A 14,314-nucleotide genomic window follows, 5' to 3' on the forward strand; every position below is an offset into this window, starting at 1 on the left:
GGCGGCGTTCCTCCTGTACCTTGGCCGTGAAGTCAGGGTACAACGATATCTTCATGCCGTCCACCTGTAGTTGTCCTTTCTCCCTGGCCAGTCGCAGGGCCGTGTCCCTGTCCCTGTAGTTTAGGAGCTTGGCAATTATGGGCCGGGGTGGCAGTCCGGGTTGGGGTTGAGGGCCCAGAGTGCGGTGTGCTCTCTCCACTATGAACATTGGGGAGAAGGCCTCCTCCCCAAGCAGTGTTTTCAGCAGGCGTTCCACGTAGAGCTCCATCTTGCCTGTCTGCGTCGATTCCGCCACACCCGTTATGCGAATGTTCGATCTACGGGAGCGCGCTTCCAGGTCCTCGGCCTTATCACGGATCACTTGGAGCAGCCTGCCGAATTGCCGACGGTCTTTGTCCCACTCGGTCTGTGCCTCCTCCGCTTCCGTGAGCCTCCGTTCTGCCATGTCTAGGCGTTCGGCGTGTTTGTCCACACGTTCCGCCATGCGGTCCATGCGGTACGACAAATCATCGATCTTGGAGCCCACCGCCTCTATGCTGTTCTGAATGCCTTTCTCCATCGCCGCTAGCAACTCTCTTAGGTCCGCAGGGGTCGAGGACGCCGCGGCTCCTTTCGGGGAGGCATCCGCCGCCTGTGACTCCGGCCCCCTCGTTTTCCGGCGGTCGAACGAGAGTTTCGCTTGTGTCGCATCATTTTTCCCCATGTTGGCGGTCCAGTGCCAGAGCAGATCTCACCCTGGAAATGTTCAGCGGTGGCCGCGGGCGTATAGTAGTGCACACTCCACAGTCCCCGCTAGCGAGCCTAAAAAAATGGCGGCCGCGTCGCGGGAGCGGCCTCAGGAGTGCCCCTCGTGTCAGGGTGCGTCAGCCACCCAGTGCAATGTCTGGCCCCCGATGGCGTACAATGGCAGGGTCCCTGCAGACGTATCCTCCCTACGCCTGTACTTCCAGATGGGCCTCGGTGGGTTTGCGGGTCGCGCCCCGTCCCAGTATCTGCAGGCTGCGTTCTCCGGCTCCTCCGGGTGTCAGGGCCGCACGTCAGGTGACGTCGTGCGGGCCGCGCCACAGGGCAGGCCGCGGCTTCAGGCCTGGGCCGCACCTCTCTCCGTTGCCAATCTTGCGCGGGTCTTCACCCTCTGCCACCGGCACTCCGGGCCACACAGCCGGGTCAGGGGGCCTCCGGGGGTCACCAGGCACCGAACCCAGTCAATTCGGCATTAAACAGGATAGTTTGAAGGATTTTTAAGGGGCTTCAGCGAGGAGCCGAAAGCTCACACGTCCGCCATCGACGCCGGCTAGCTCCGCCCCCCCTGCCTAGCCCTTTTTAACAACAGCAACACTGACAAAATGCAAATGCTACTTACCAGTATGCATCTGTTCTTGGCATGTAGGGCTGCTGACATTCATATCTGTGCATAGATCGCCACCTAGTGTTGGGTCCGGATGATTGCACATTGTTGTCCTGGAAGAGTCTTCGAAGTATCACGAGATAGGTGGCTCCTCCCCTGGACTACAGTGCGCATGGGCATCGCCTCCATCCCCAGATTGTTTTTAGCCATTGGCAGAGATGGAGTGAAGAATGTGAGTGATGACCATGCTATGAGCATATGTATATATATGAATGAATACTGCAGCTGCTACAGGCGCCGGGGAGGAGGGTGGGCGATATGAATGTCAGCAGCCCTACATGCCAAGAACAGATGCATACTGGTAAGTAGCATTTGCAGTTCGAGGCATGTGGGCTGCTGAATTCATATCTGTGCATAGAATACATAAAAGTCCCTCCATTATCGGCGGCCGCCCGTGCCAGCTGCAGCAGTCTGAAAAAGTGTTTTTAGAACAGCCTGACCAACAGCTGCCTGCTGTTTGGAATGCACGTCTACACAGTAGTGCTTAGTGAAAGTATGTGTGGTAGACCATGTGGCTGCTCTACAGATATCTTCTAAGGGAATGTTACCTAGGAAAGCCATAGAGGCCCCCAACTTCCTGGTGGAGTGGGCCCTCGGTGGGATAGTGAGGGTGCGCTTAGCTTTAGCGTAACAGATCTGAATGCACTTTACTATCCACCTAGCAATCCCTGCTTTTGAGATAGCGTTTCCCTTGTGGTGTGTGGCAAAAGCAACAAAAAGCTGCTTGGTTTTGCGAAAATCTTTTGTCCTGTCTACATAATACATCAAGGCCCTCTTAACATCAAGGGTGTGGAGCATGCGCTCCGCCAGTGTCTCTGGGTTTTGGAAAAACACCGGCAATTCAATTGTCTGGTTTAAGTGGAATTGGGATACCACTTTGGGTAGGAATTTAGGGTTAGTGCGGAGCACCACCCTGTTAGCATGTACCTGGAAGTAAGGTTCTTGGATGGTGAGCGCCTGCAGCTCGCTAACCCTCCGTAGCGATGTAATTGCTACTAAGAACGCAACCTTCCAAGTCAGAAACTGAAGCTCACAAGAGTGCAGTGGCTCAAAGGGAGGACCCATCAGCCTCGTAAGAACCACATTGAGGTTCCATTCTGGAGCTGGTGGGGTCCTTGGTGGAATGACCCTTTTGAGTCCTTCCAGAAAGGCCTTGATAGCAGGGACCTTAAAGAGTGACAGGTGCTGCCTATTCTGGAGGTATGCTGCCATAGCAGACAGGTGAATGCGGATGGAAGAGTATGCCAGATTGCATTGGTACAGGTGGAACAGGTAACAAATGATGTTTTGAATGGAAGCATCTAGCGGGTCAATATCGTGGTTAACACAGTAGATGACAAACCTCTTCCATTTAGCCGCATAACAAGCTCTAGTAGTGGGCTTCCTTGCCTCCCGAATGATGTTCATGCAATCGGGAGGTAGATTGAGGTAGCCAAACTCTAGGACTTCAGGAGCCAGATCGCCAGGTTGAGCTGTTGCGGATCTGGGTGCTGAATGTCGCCATGGCTCTGCGTCAGAAGGCTGGGAGTGAGATGAAGCCTTTGATGCGGTACCACGGAGAGTTCCAGAAACGTGGTGTACCACGGTTGGCGAGCCCACGTTGGAGCAACCAGGATGAGAGTCATCGAGTGCTGCCTGAGCTTGCGTGCCACCAGCGGTATCAGAGGTGCTGGGGGAAAAGCGTACGCAAATTTGCCTGACCAGTTCATCCACATCGCATTGCCCTGTGATTGCGGGTGTGGGAACCTGGCGGCGAAGCTTTGGCATTTTGCGTTCTCCTTTGTGGCGAACAGGTCTATCTCTGGATGAACCCACCTTTGGAAGTACGGTTGGAGTACTGATGGATGTATCTCCCACTCGTGCATCTGATGGCTGTGCCTGCTGAGCAGATCCGCCATTTGATTGTCCTTGCCCGGGAGATGCTCTGCCATGAGGAAGATGTTCCTCTGAATGGCCCACTTCCACATGCTCTGAGCCACATGAGACAGCTGTGGAGAGTGCGTGCCCCCCTGCTTCTGGATGTAGTACATGGCCGTCATGTTGTCCGTCCGGATCAACACGACTTTGTTGCACAGATGTACTTTGAACGCCTTCAAGGTCATGAAGATTGCCATCAGTTCCAACACATTGATGTGCATCTTCCTTTGCTGTAGTGTCCATAGTCCCTGCACAGTGTAATGGAGTACATGCGCTCCCCATCCCTGGAGAGAGGCGTCCGTCGTCAGGATAATCTGTGGGACAGGCTCTTGGAATGGTCGGCCCTTGCAAAGGTTGTGTGGATTCCACCAATGCAGAGAGTTGTATGCCCGACCGCTCACCAACACTAGGTCTGTCAGTTGCCCATGAGCCTGAGTCCACTGACGTGCAAGGCACTCCTGAAGCGGACGCATATGTAGTCTCGCGTGCGGGACAATGGAGATGCAGGAGGCCATCATGCCTATCAACTGCATGAACACCTTCGCTGGAAGCGAGTGTTTGGGTCTGAATCGTTGGATCAGCGCCTGGATACTGGCGATTCTCACTGAATTTGGCTGCGCGGTGGCTGCCAGAGTGTTGATTGTCGCGCCCAGGTACTGTCGCACGTGGGCGGGCTGGAGATGGGACTTTGGGTAGTTCAGAGAGAATCCCAGATCGTGCAGGAGATGAATGGTGCGTGACACGTGGTCGACGCACTGCTGTTCTGTCCTTGCTTGAATGAGCCAGTCGTCCAGGTAGGGAAAGACGTGGACGTGCTGGCGACGGAGATGCGCTGCCACAGTCGCTAGGCACTTGGTAAACACTCTCGGTGCCGTGGTGACCCCGAACGGCAGAACCTTGAACTGGTAATGCTGGTCTAAGATCGTGAATCTGAGAAACTTCCTGTGGGAAGGATGCAGGGGGATATGAAAATAGGCATCTTTCAGATCCAGCGTAGCCAGGAAGTCCCCCTGTTGAAGCAGGGGAAGCACCTGCTGCAACGTGAGCATATGGAAGTGCTCCGAGAGGATGTACCAGTTCAGGGGCCTGAGGTCCAGGATCGGCCTGAGGGATCCGTCCTTTTTGGGAATCAGAAAATACAGGGAGTAAACCCCTGTTCCCCGCTCTTGCAATGGAACGAGCTCTATCGCCCCTTTTTGCAGCATGACTAGAACTTCTTGCTGCAACAAGGTCAAGTGCTCGCCTGACATAGGACGGCTCCTTGGGGGTATGTCCGGTGGAATGGACGTAAGCTCTAGACAGTACCCGTACTGGATAATAGACCTCACCCACCTGTCCGTGGTGATGGACTTCCACGCCGGCAGGAACTGCTGGAGTCTCCCCCCGACCGGTGTTGCATGGTCGGGGGGCAGTGACAAGACGTCACTGTTTGTTGGTGGCGGTGGACCTGGAGCTATTGTTTCCACGTCCCCTGCCCTTGACATTATTGCCTCTGTAACCACCTCGACCCTTGTTGTTATACGAGGCTTGGGTGTTACTCTTGTAATATTGGGTTGACTGGGATGCCTGTCCCCTTGAGGTGCCTCTGGAGTTTGAGCGGCGAAAGGAACCACTCCGAAACTGCTGACTTTGTAAAGCCCCCATAGACTTGGCAGTTTCCGTATCTTTTTTCATTTTCTCCAGTGTGGCATCCACCTCAGGGCCAAACAGGTGGTCAGGATTCACTGTTTGATTGAGGATCGTAGTTTGGATGTCGGGTTTGAACCCCGAAATTCTAAGCCAGGCATGGCGTCGAAGCAGCACACTGGTATTGATAGCCCTGGAGGCTGTGTCTGCCACATCCAGTGCACATTTGATGGATGCATTCGTAATGAGTTTACCCTCCTGAATCAGCATCTCTCCTGCCTCCTTGTATTGGTCAGGCAAGTGTTGCAGTATGGCCTCTAATGTGTCATAATGGGCCCTATCATAACGTGCAAGTAAGGCTTGGGTGTTAGATATTCTCCAGATATTAGCTGTCTGTGCAGCAATTCGTTTGCCTGAGGCCTCAAAGATCTTGGACTCTTTGTCTGGGGGAGGAGCGTCACCAGTAGTTTGAGAGTTCGCCCTCTTCCGAGCGTTGGAAACAACCAAGGAGTCCAATGGCAAGTGTCCCTTGATATATGTAGGATCCGTGGGCGCTGCCTTATATTTCCTGTCGATGCGAGGGTTGACCACACGCGCTCGGGTGGGCTCCTTGAAAACCTCCGTTGCATGTTTAAGCACCCCCTTAAGCATCGGTAGCGTTTTGACAGACTTTTCGGCTACCGAGAAGGTGTCGAACAAGAAGTCCACATCCACGGGGTCCGAGTGCAGCTCGACGTCGTGGTTAGCAGCAGCTCTCTCTATCAGAGCATTGAAGGCCGCCGAGTCCTCAGTCGGGGACGTCTTGGCCGCGAAAAGTTGAGTGTCCTGACCCGACTGCGGGTCCTCCGTGTCGCCTCCGGCGGACCACGGTACGTGCTCCTCCTCCGGATCCGAGTACGCCGGATAGTTGTACTCGTCACCTTCCTCGTCCGCATCGGCTGCGGCGGAATGCGTCGGCGAGTGTCCTAGGGTTTGTGGGGACACAGGTTCCACCAAAGCCGAAGAGTCCTCGGAGTCCCTTTTGTTTTTGAGAGGGATCTTAAAGGGCTCCAACGCCGGCTCCGTCGTGATCTTCCGTTTGAGGAGCGACAGTTTTCCGGTGTTGGCGTCGATGATTACCTCACGACGTTCCTCTTCCGCAAGCGGCTGGAGACGAAGCTTCGACACCGCCAAGGCAGCCTTCGGCGTTAATGCCTCCTTCGAGGGTCCGCCCTGTTTCGGCGCGAAGGCCTTCGGCGCCGACTTGGGCGGTAGGGTGAAACGGATAGGCGTTTGCTCCCTCGCAGGCTTAGGCGCGAGCTTAGGCGTACTGGTGTCCTGAGCGGGAACCACACTGGCCTTTCGAATCCGCTGCAAAGATTCCGCTACCTTCTTTGTCCAGGCCGGAGAGGGCTGGACCGGTTTGAGCGACCCCTCATCGTCGAGAGCCTGTTCGCCGGCAGGCACCTTCTTCGGGGCCGACGCCCCATGCCTATGCGCGTCGTCGCCCTGACGCTTCTTTGGAGCAGTCTTCGGGTCCGCGACCCCTTTCGGCGCCGACGCAGCCGCGTCGGAGGACTTCGCCTTCGGCGCCGACCCCGAGGGCTTCGGGTCGGCCATTTTGGCGTGGCTCTTCAAGTCGGCCATTTTGGTTTTCTTGGAAGTTGACGCCTCCAGAACCTTCTTCACCAGCGCCACTTTCACGTTCGGTTTCGCATCCGAGGATGCGTGACCAGTTGGCTTCACTTTCGTTTTCTTCGACGTAAGTGATGGTTCATAAATGTCCGTGACCGGGCCCGGAGGCGGGGACGTAGGACTCATAGTGAGATCTTGGGTAAGGCCCGAAGGCGATCCCTCGACCTGGGTCGTATGAAGGGGAACAACCCCTGAGTCAGGTTGGGGATGCTCTTCCTCCGAGCTATCTCCCATCGTGGCAAAAGCCTGATCGTCGTCCCCTACCTCGTCGGTGACTTCGTCAAAGTTCTCCTCACCCGCGTCGTAGGTCTCTCCCTCGGATGCGGGATTAGAGTCCGAACCTTGCACGTCGTCTTCTCCCTCGACAGATTCTTGGAAAATGTCGTCTGGCGGGGGCGCCGTGGCCGATAACCTAGCCTGGAGCCTATTGGCCCGACGAATCTTTAAAGTCTTCTTGCTCCGGAATTTCGAACACGCCATGCAGGTGTCTTCGCGGTGATCCGGCGACAAGCAGGTATTGCACACCGGGTGCACGTCGAGGTGTGAATATTTAGAGTGACACAACGGGCACTTCTTAAACGGAGTTCGCTCCATAGCAAGAGTGTAGTATAGGCCCGACCGCGCCGAAAGCACGTGGAAGGGCAGCAAGAGATCGGAGCTGAGAGTCAGAAAGAAACCCGTACGCAACTATACCGACGCCCAGCCTAAAGACCTTTTGGTCTCGAGTAGAAGTTGAACAACTATTGGTTCCGACAGAGGGAACCGAAACACATCCGAACCCAATGGCGGAAAAAAACAATCTGGGGATGGAGGCGATGCCCATGCGCACTGTAGTCCAGGGGAGGAGCCACCTATCTCGTGATACTTCGAAGACTCTTCCAGGACAACAATGTGCAATCATCCGGACCCAACACTAGGTGGCGATCTATGCACAGATATGAATTCAGCAGCCCACATGCCTCGAACAGATGATCATCCATCTGATCCGGTCTCCTTCAATCAATGCAGTTTGAGAATGCCCTCTTAGGGTGCTACCTAAACAAACAAAGGAAGCAAAAGTGACCGACTGATTGACCCAAATGGAAACCAGACAACACCTTCAGAAAAAAAAACAAGTGGGGTATGACCAATTTTGCTATGTAAAACAATGTAAGGTGCCTGGACTGAGAGGGCTTACTATTGACTGACCCTGAGGATTGATGTACCTGGCACTAGAAATACTGTCTTCAAGGTCAATAAAAGTAAGGTGGAACTATGCAGCACCTCAAACAGAGATGCCATAAGGTAGGTAGGAGCCCTATTTAAATGCCACACTGGGACAAAAGGCGTAGGTTTAAATATGCACAATAAACATTTTGATAACCTGGCTACCAAAGGTAACCGGAACTGAGAAGGCTGACCAAGCAGACATAATTAAGTGGATAGTGCTACCAAGTACTCTTCAAAGCAGACTGCCAAGCCCTGCTGGACAAGTGAAAGAACAGAATAGTTGAAATGTGAGCCTCTGAATGGTCTATGTCCTTAACCCTGAACCATGAAACAAACTTTCCTCAAAGGTTGGTGTCAATCAATTTGCTGGCTAGATACAAGCAGCTAATATGACATCAACTACCTCAGAAGAAAGGTTGAACACCTCTAACTAGCACATTTTAATCTCCATATGTAAAGTCTGTACATCCAAGTAATGGAGAGGAGAACCCACCTAATCTGCTGTGATAAATAATCTATTGTATGAGAGATAGGAAGAGGAGGGCAAACATGGATTGGCATTCCAAATCTTCCTCGTCCAGACCAGAGGGATAAGAAACAGTTAAGCGCGGCTCTGATCAACTTCTGCAAAGCCTGTGAAAGAAGCATCAGACAGAAAACACTCCTCAGAAAGACACATGGTGGAAAATGCACAACCCAGAACAAGAGACCATTCTTGTCCAGGAATAAGACAAAGAGGCCAATGCAAGGGTACCTGAACTGAGAGAAAACTATGATTGCTACTTCGAAGTGCAGCTCCCACCCATGAGCCTCCAAGGACGACCAGCACCAGACTTCCACCCTTGCATTCACTGCTTCTACCAGGCATACTGCCATGGGATAAACTGTGCGTGTCAAGGACCGTGGCCACAAATGGAGAGGCTTCAAGCACTGGGTCCTGGACTCCACTCCCCCACTACCTTATCAGACTGTGGACTGCCATTGTGTTGTCCAACAGGATCAGTACCACACTGCTCGATCCTGATGGGAGAAAGGCCTTCAATACGAGGCAGATAACAGAACATTCTAGCATGCTGGTACCCATGAATTGTTCTAATGTGAACTAAAGGCATCACAGCATGACTTCCCGCATATTGGCTGCCCAAACTCAAGGAACAAGCATCTGTTAACACCAATCTAGAATCAGTGAAGGGAAAAACGGTTATGCCACTGTAAGGTTGGAAGGGCATATCTTCGAGTCCAGGTGTAGAAGGACAATCACGATCCCATGTATGCACTGTCTCTCCTCTGGTGCTGTTGATGACTGAGGCATCAGTGGTGCGGCCTCATACTCAACTGGGCGGAAGAAAGCCCTCATGTAGGTCGTATCCTGGTTTTCACCAATAAAGAGTAGATATTCATGGTTGACTAAGAATCCCAAACAATGGTACACATCCATTGTACATTACAAGTAGTCTTAGACCAACTAGGGGGGAACTTACCTTCACTAGCCAGTTGTCAAAGTACTGCAATACATTATCTCCAGACCTCGAGGTTAGCCAAGACCTCAAACTGCACACTTGTGAAAACTCCTGGGACGTTTGTTAAGCAGCACTGCAAGCTAATGCTAAGACCATTTTATGAAGCAGTGATGGCAACAGTCGGGTGCAAGGACTAGGATGTAGAATTAGGAACCCAGAAGTCTGTGGATTCCATCCAGTTCCAACCGTAAATGCCAAGAGAACATGACTCAATGATCGAATCTTGAACTTGCCCCACTGCATAAAGAAGCTCAGGAACTCAAAATCCAGGATGGACCGGAGTCCCAGCATGGCATGCCAAAACAAAGGCCCAGCATAGCCTGCCGAAAAACCACCTTCTTGGGAGGGGTTAAATGAGGGAACCAGGAACTCATGGCACGTTCCGGTGATAAGTTTCAACTTAAGGAGGATGAGGAGGTTGGTGTTAAAGAACAGTGTTATTGACACCCAGAATTCTCCTAAGAATGGGAGCTCTTGTTATAAGGTGGGATAGAGCAGCTGTCATTTGTGTGGTGTTCCACATGCAAATGTCATGGGCGTCTGAAAGAGACTTCTTCTTATGAAATTTTTGATTGGGAATAAACCTTGATGCTTTAGGAGGTGATATTCGAAGAAATGGGTAAACAGAGAAGAGTTCCACACTGACATAAGTATTACCATGGGGTTTCACAAGGGGCTCGGCAAGGGCGTAGCCACACTGAAAATATGATGAACAAACACAAACTTGCAAATTTGCCGATATTAATGCAAATTTTCCCAATGACTTTTCACAACAAATTTGTGCCTCTAACTTTAGTGGTAAAACTTAATTGAGTAACTGAGCAAATTGAATGGGGGACTTTAAAACATGCATATGAATTCTACACATGGGAACATATTTTCTAACTTGTAACCCAAATCCACTGGTACAGGATGAGAGTAGGCAAGGAAAATGCTACTTAACAGTATGCACCTGTTCTTGGCATGTAGGGCTGCTGACATTCATATCTTAGCATTAGATCGCCGCCTAGTGTTGGGTCCGGATGATTGCACCTTGTTGTCTTGGAAGAGTCTTCGAAGTATCACGAGATAGGGGACTCCTCCCCTGGACTACAGTGCGCATGGGCATCTTCTCCATCTTCAGATTGCTTTTCGCCATTGTGGTAAGATGGAGTATAGGAAAGTAAGAGATGACCATGTAAATGTATGTAAGAGAGATAACCATGCAGCTGTGACAGGCACCAGGGAGGAGGGTGGGAATATGAATGTCGCCAGCCCTACATGCCAAGAACAGACGCATACTGGAAAGTAGCTTTTTCCGTTTGAGGGATGTGGGTTGCTGAATTCATATCTTAGCATAGATTGTATAGCAGTTTCTCCTCTAGCGGTGGTCGCCTGTACCAGCTGCAGTGGTTTGAAAAAGAGTTTTAAGGACAGCCTGGCCCACAGCAGCTTGTTGCTTAGCTTGCACGTCAACACAGTAGTGTTTTATTTATTTTATTTATTTATAATTACATTTATTAAGCGCGCAGCTACCCGGAGGTTTCCAGGCGCTAAGGCAAACTGAACGGTGTAAAGGGTGGGAGGAACGTCACACCATAACATTAGATATTGAAAATTAGTGTTTAGTGAAAGTGTGTATGGTAGACCATGTAGCTGCCCTGTCTTCTAAGGGAATATTTCCTAGGAAAGCCATGGATGCCCCCATTTTACGCATAGACTGTGCTTTTGGGGGAACTGTTAAAGTGCGCTTTGCCTTTTGATAGCATATTTGAATGCATTTAACTATCCATCTGGCTATTCCTGACTTGGAATTGGAATTGCCTTTATGTTGTGGTGAAAAAGCTACAAATAGTTGCTTTGTCTTTCTGAATGATTTTGTTCTGTCAACGTAATATGATAGAGCTCTTTTTTTTTTTTTTTGGAAAACCTTTATTTGAAAAATCAAGGCACACAGCTATTTAGCCTTACATCCCGGAGGCTAGGCAGCATTCTTGGAAGAAGGATATGTAGTGTACACAGTACATGTTATAAAAACGTATCAGGTTTAATTTTATGTTATGATAACGATAAACCTATGAGGTATCAAATCTAAAGAAACACCAAAACCAGTGTGAATAGGCAAGGAGGAAGTACATAAATGCGACATTACCCAACGCAGGAGAGGGCAGGGCCGTATGCCCACAGGGTGTAACTAAGCAGTACAAATTGAACGACAACGGGGGGAAAGAGTACCAGGATGGCAATGAAGTGACGAGTAGGTTGGAAATGAGGGCTAGGGGGAGAGTCGTATGTCCAAGGGGGCAGTGTCAGGAGGTAGACAGATATCACCCCTTTATTCATTCCAGGCCCCCCAGACCGTACTCCACTTCTTGGGCTTGCCCCTGGCCACGTACACCGTTTTCTCGCGAACCATACACCAATCCATATTGGTCTTCCACAGTTCCACAGAGGGGGGTGACGGGGCTCCCCACTTCTGAGCGATGTCACGTTTCGCCACCATATTCCCCAGGGTGACCCATTGGGTTTGAGCGTTATTGTAATCTGTGGGGCCCCACACATTCAGCAGACAACGCCGGGCCTCCGCCGGCAAATCCACACCAGTCACCTCACGCATCACCGCATGGACACGCCTCCAGTAAGAGGCTATGGCATGGCATTCCCAAATAATGTGCATGAATGTGGCCAGTTCTCCACATCCGCGCCTACAAAGACCATACACTCTATGAAGTATTTTCAATTGGACCAGGCGTAATCTAGCTGGGATTGCCACTTCCTTGGGAGAAGACACCGCACACTGCCAATCCTCATCATCCAATTCGACTCCATCACGCACCCACTGGTCCCTCACACTCAACAGAAGATCCCTTCGGACATTGATCAATTTTTTGTAGACCAATGAAATGGCACTGTCCGGCATATGACCATCCAAGACCCTGTCTTCCAACGGGGACGACTCAGGGACTTTCTCACCTACCGGCAACACCGCCATAAGGGCGTGTCGCAGTTGGGCATATCTAAAGAATTCCGTCGCTCCCAGCTGAAACTACGCTTGTAAAGCGGCGAAAGACTTTATCTCGCCCCTAGCCATCATGTCATCCACTCTAGAAATGCCAATAAGGGCCCACCGATCAAACCCCTTTGTGTGCCACAGTTTGCCCAGTAGGTCTGAGTCGTAAAGCAGAGTGGCCAACGTAAGCCTTTCCTGCCACCCCTGCGCCTTTGTGATAGCCCTCCATATATGTACAGCTGTCCTAGTGGGACCTGTCATTCCTCCATCCAGAGATCTCGAATATAGCGCTCTGTAGTATTTCCCACCGTCGAGGAGCCACCGATCCATGGCGTATCCCGGACTATCAGCCGGTCCATAGAAACCATGGTTAAGGGCGGCCAACTGGGAGGCCCAGTAGTACCGTCGGATATCCGGCAGAGCGATGCCGCCATCGTACCACGGGAGCGTCAATTTGGTTATAGCAATGCGTGGCCTACCTTCCCAGAGGAGGGTCCGCTGCAAACCTTCGACCTCTCTAAAATACCCAGAGTGGACTGGGTCCTGAGTGTTCTGGGGCGCGTACAAGAATCTGGGCAGAGACATCATTTTAAACAATGCCGCATGTCCGAGCAGGGAAAGCGGTAGCTTGCGCCACCTCTCCATGTCGCGCCGAAGGCGTGCAAGAGGGGGAAGCAAGTTATTTGCATATCGTGTCCGGGCATCGGTTGAAATATAAATGCCCCAGTATTTAAACCCCTGCCTCGCGATCTGTATGGCGCAGCCCCTGGGAAGACGCGGAGTCTCACCATTCAATACATAAAGGTGAGATTTGGACCAGTCAATAACCAGGCCAGAGTATCTGCCGAAGGTATGCAGCACGTCACAAGCCACAATCAGGGATTTACAAGGAGAGGTGAGGTAGAGTAAGATGTCGTCCGTGTATAAAGACACGCGGTCCTCGAAGCCAGACGACCACTTCATCCCATTAATGTCAGGGTGGGTCTGTAACCAAGCGGCAAGGGGCTCAAGCGCCAATGCAAATAGCAGAGGCCTGGTGCCTCTTCGCAAGGCAAAAGGTGCGGACACTCAGCCATTGACCGTGACGTTGGCCAATGGGTTAGCGTATAGGAGCCTGACCCATCTGATAAATTCAGGGCCAAACCCAAACTTCGTCTGCACCGCCCACAGGTAATTCCATTCAAGGTAATCAAAAGCCATTGTCGCGTCCAGAGAAGCCAAGATGGACGGCTCCCGGAGCGTACTGACCCTTGCCATGACCGCTGCATGGAGTCTCCTAAGGTTGAGGGCAGTGTTGCGATGAGGAATAAAGCCCGATTGGTCCGGGTGGACCAAACCGGTAATCGCACCCACCAACCGGTTGGCCAATAATTTAGCCAGGATCTTAGGCTCCGCGTTCAACAAGGAGATTGGGCGATATGACCGGCAGAGGTCTCTGGGTTTCCCATCCTTGTGGATGACCACAATGGTGGCCAATCTCTGGTCCGGGGGGAGTTCACCCATCTCGCGCGCCTCAAGGAACATGTTCCGCAAAGGCGAAGCAATGGTGTCAGCCTTTATTTTATAAAGCTCCACCGGGAGGCCATTGGGACCGGGAGCCTTGCCAGACCTTAAAGAGCGTATCGCAAGCGCGACCTCGTCCGCCGTTATACCTCTGTCCATGTCGTCGCGTTCGGTGTCCGACAAACACGGAAGTTCAATCCCTTCAAGGAGAGCGGCAGAGTCCGCCTTGGTCATGTCAGAAGCCGAGGTATATACAGACTCAAAATAATCGGCGAAGACCGTGACTATAGCGCTGGGGTCGGTGACAGCCAGTCCGTCCTCCCCCAGCACCTGAGGAACCACACGGGAGGCCATCTCCTTCTTGTCAAGCCACGCAATAAGCTTGCCTGCCTTGTCCCCGACATCGTAGATCCTCCCTTGCTGTTCTCTGCCCATTGCCTTGGCAGCGTCAGTAGCAGCGGCCCGGTA

The 14,314-nt window shown here is 51.9% G+C and overlaps 1 protein-coding gene across 4 annotated transcripts in view; it reads right to left on the bottom strand.

Moving 5' to 3' along the window:
- Positions 1 to 14,314, bottom strand: part of EXOC2 (exocyst complex component 2) — a 1,143,674-nt gene that overhangs the window by 527,969 nt on the left and 601,391 nt on the right. The gene's annotated exons all lie outside the window — the stretch shown is intronic.

Source organism: Lissotriton vulgaris, chromosome 4_1 (assembly GCF_964263255.1).
Source record: "Lissotriton vulgaris chromosome 4_1, aLisVul1.2, whole genome shotgun sequence".
Classification (NCBI taxonomy): Eukaryota; Metazoa; Chordata; class Amphibia; order Caudata; family Salamandridae; genus Lissotriton; species Lissotriton vulgaris.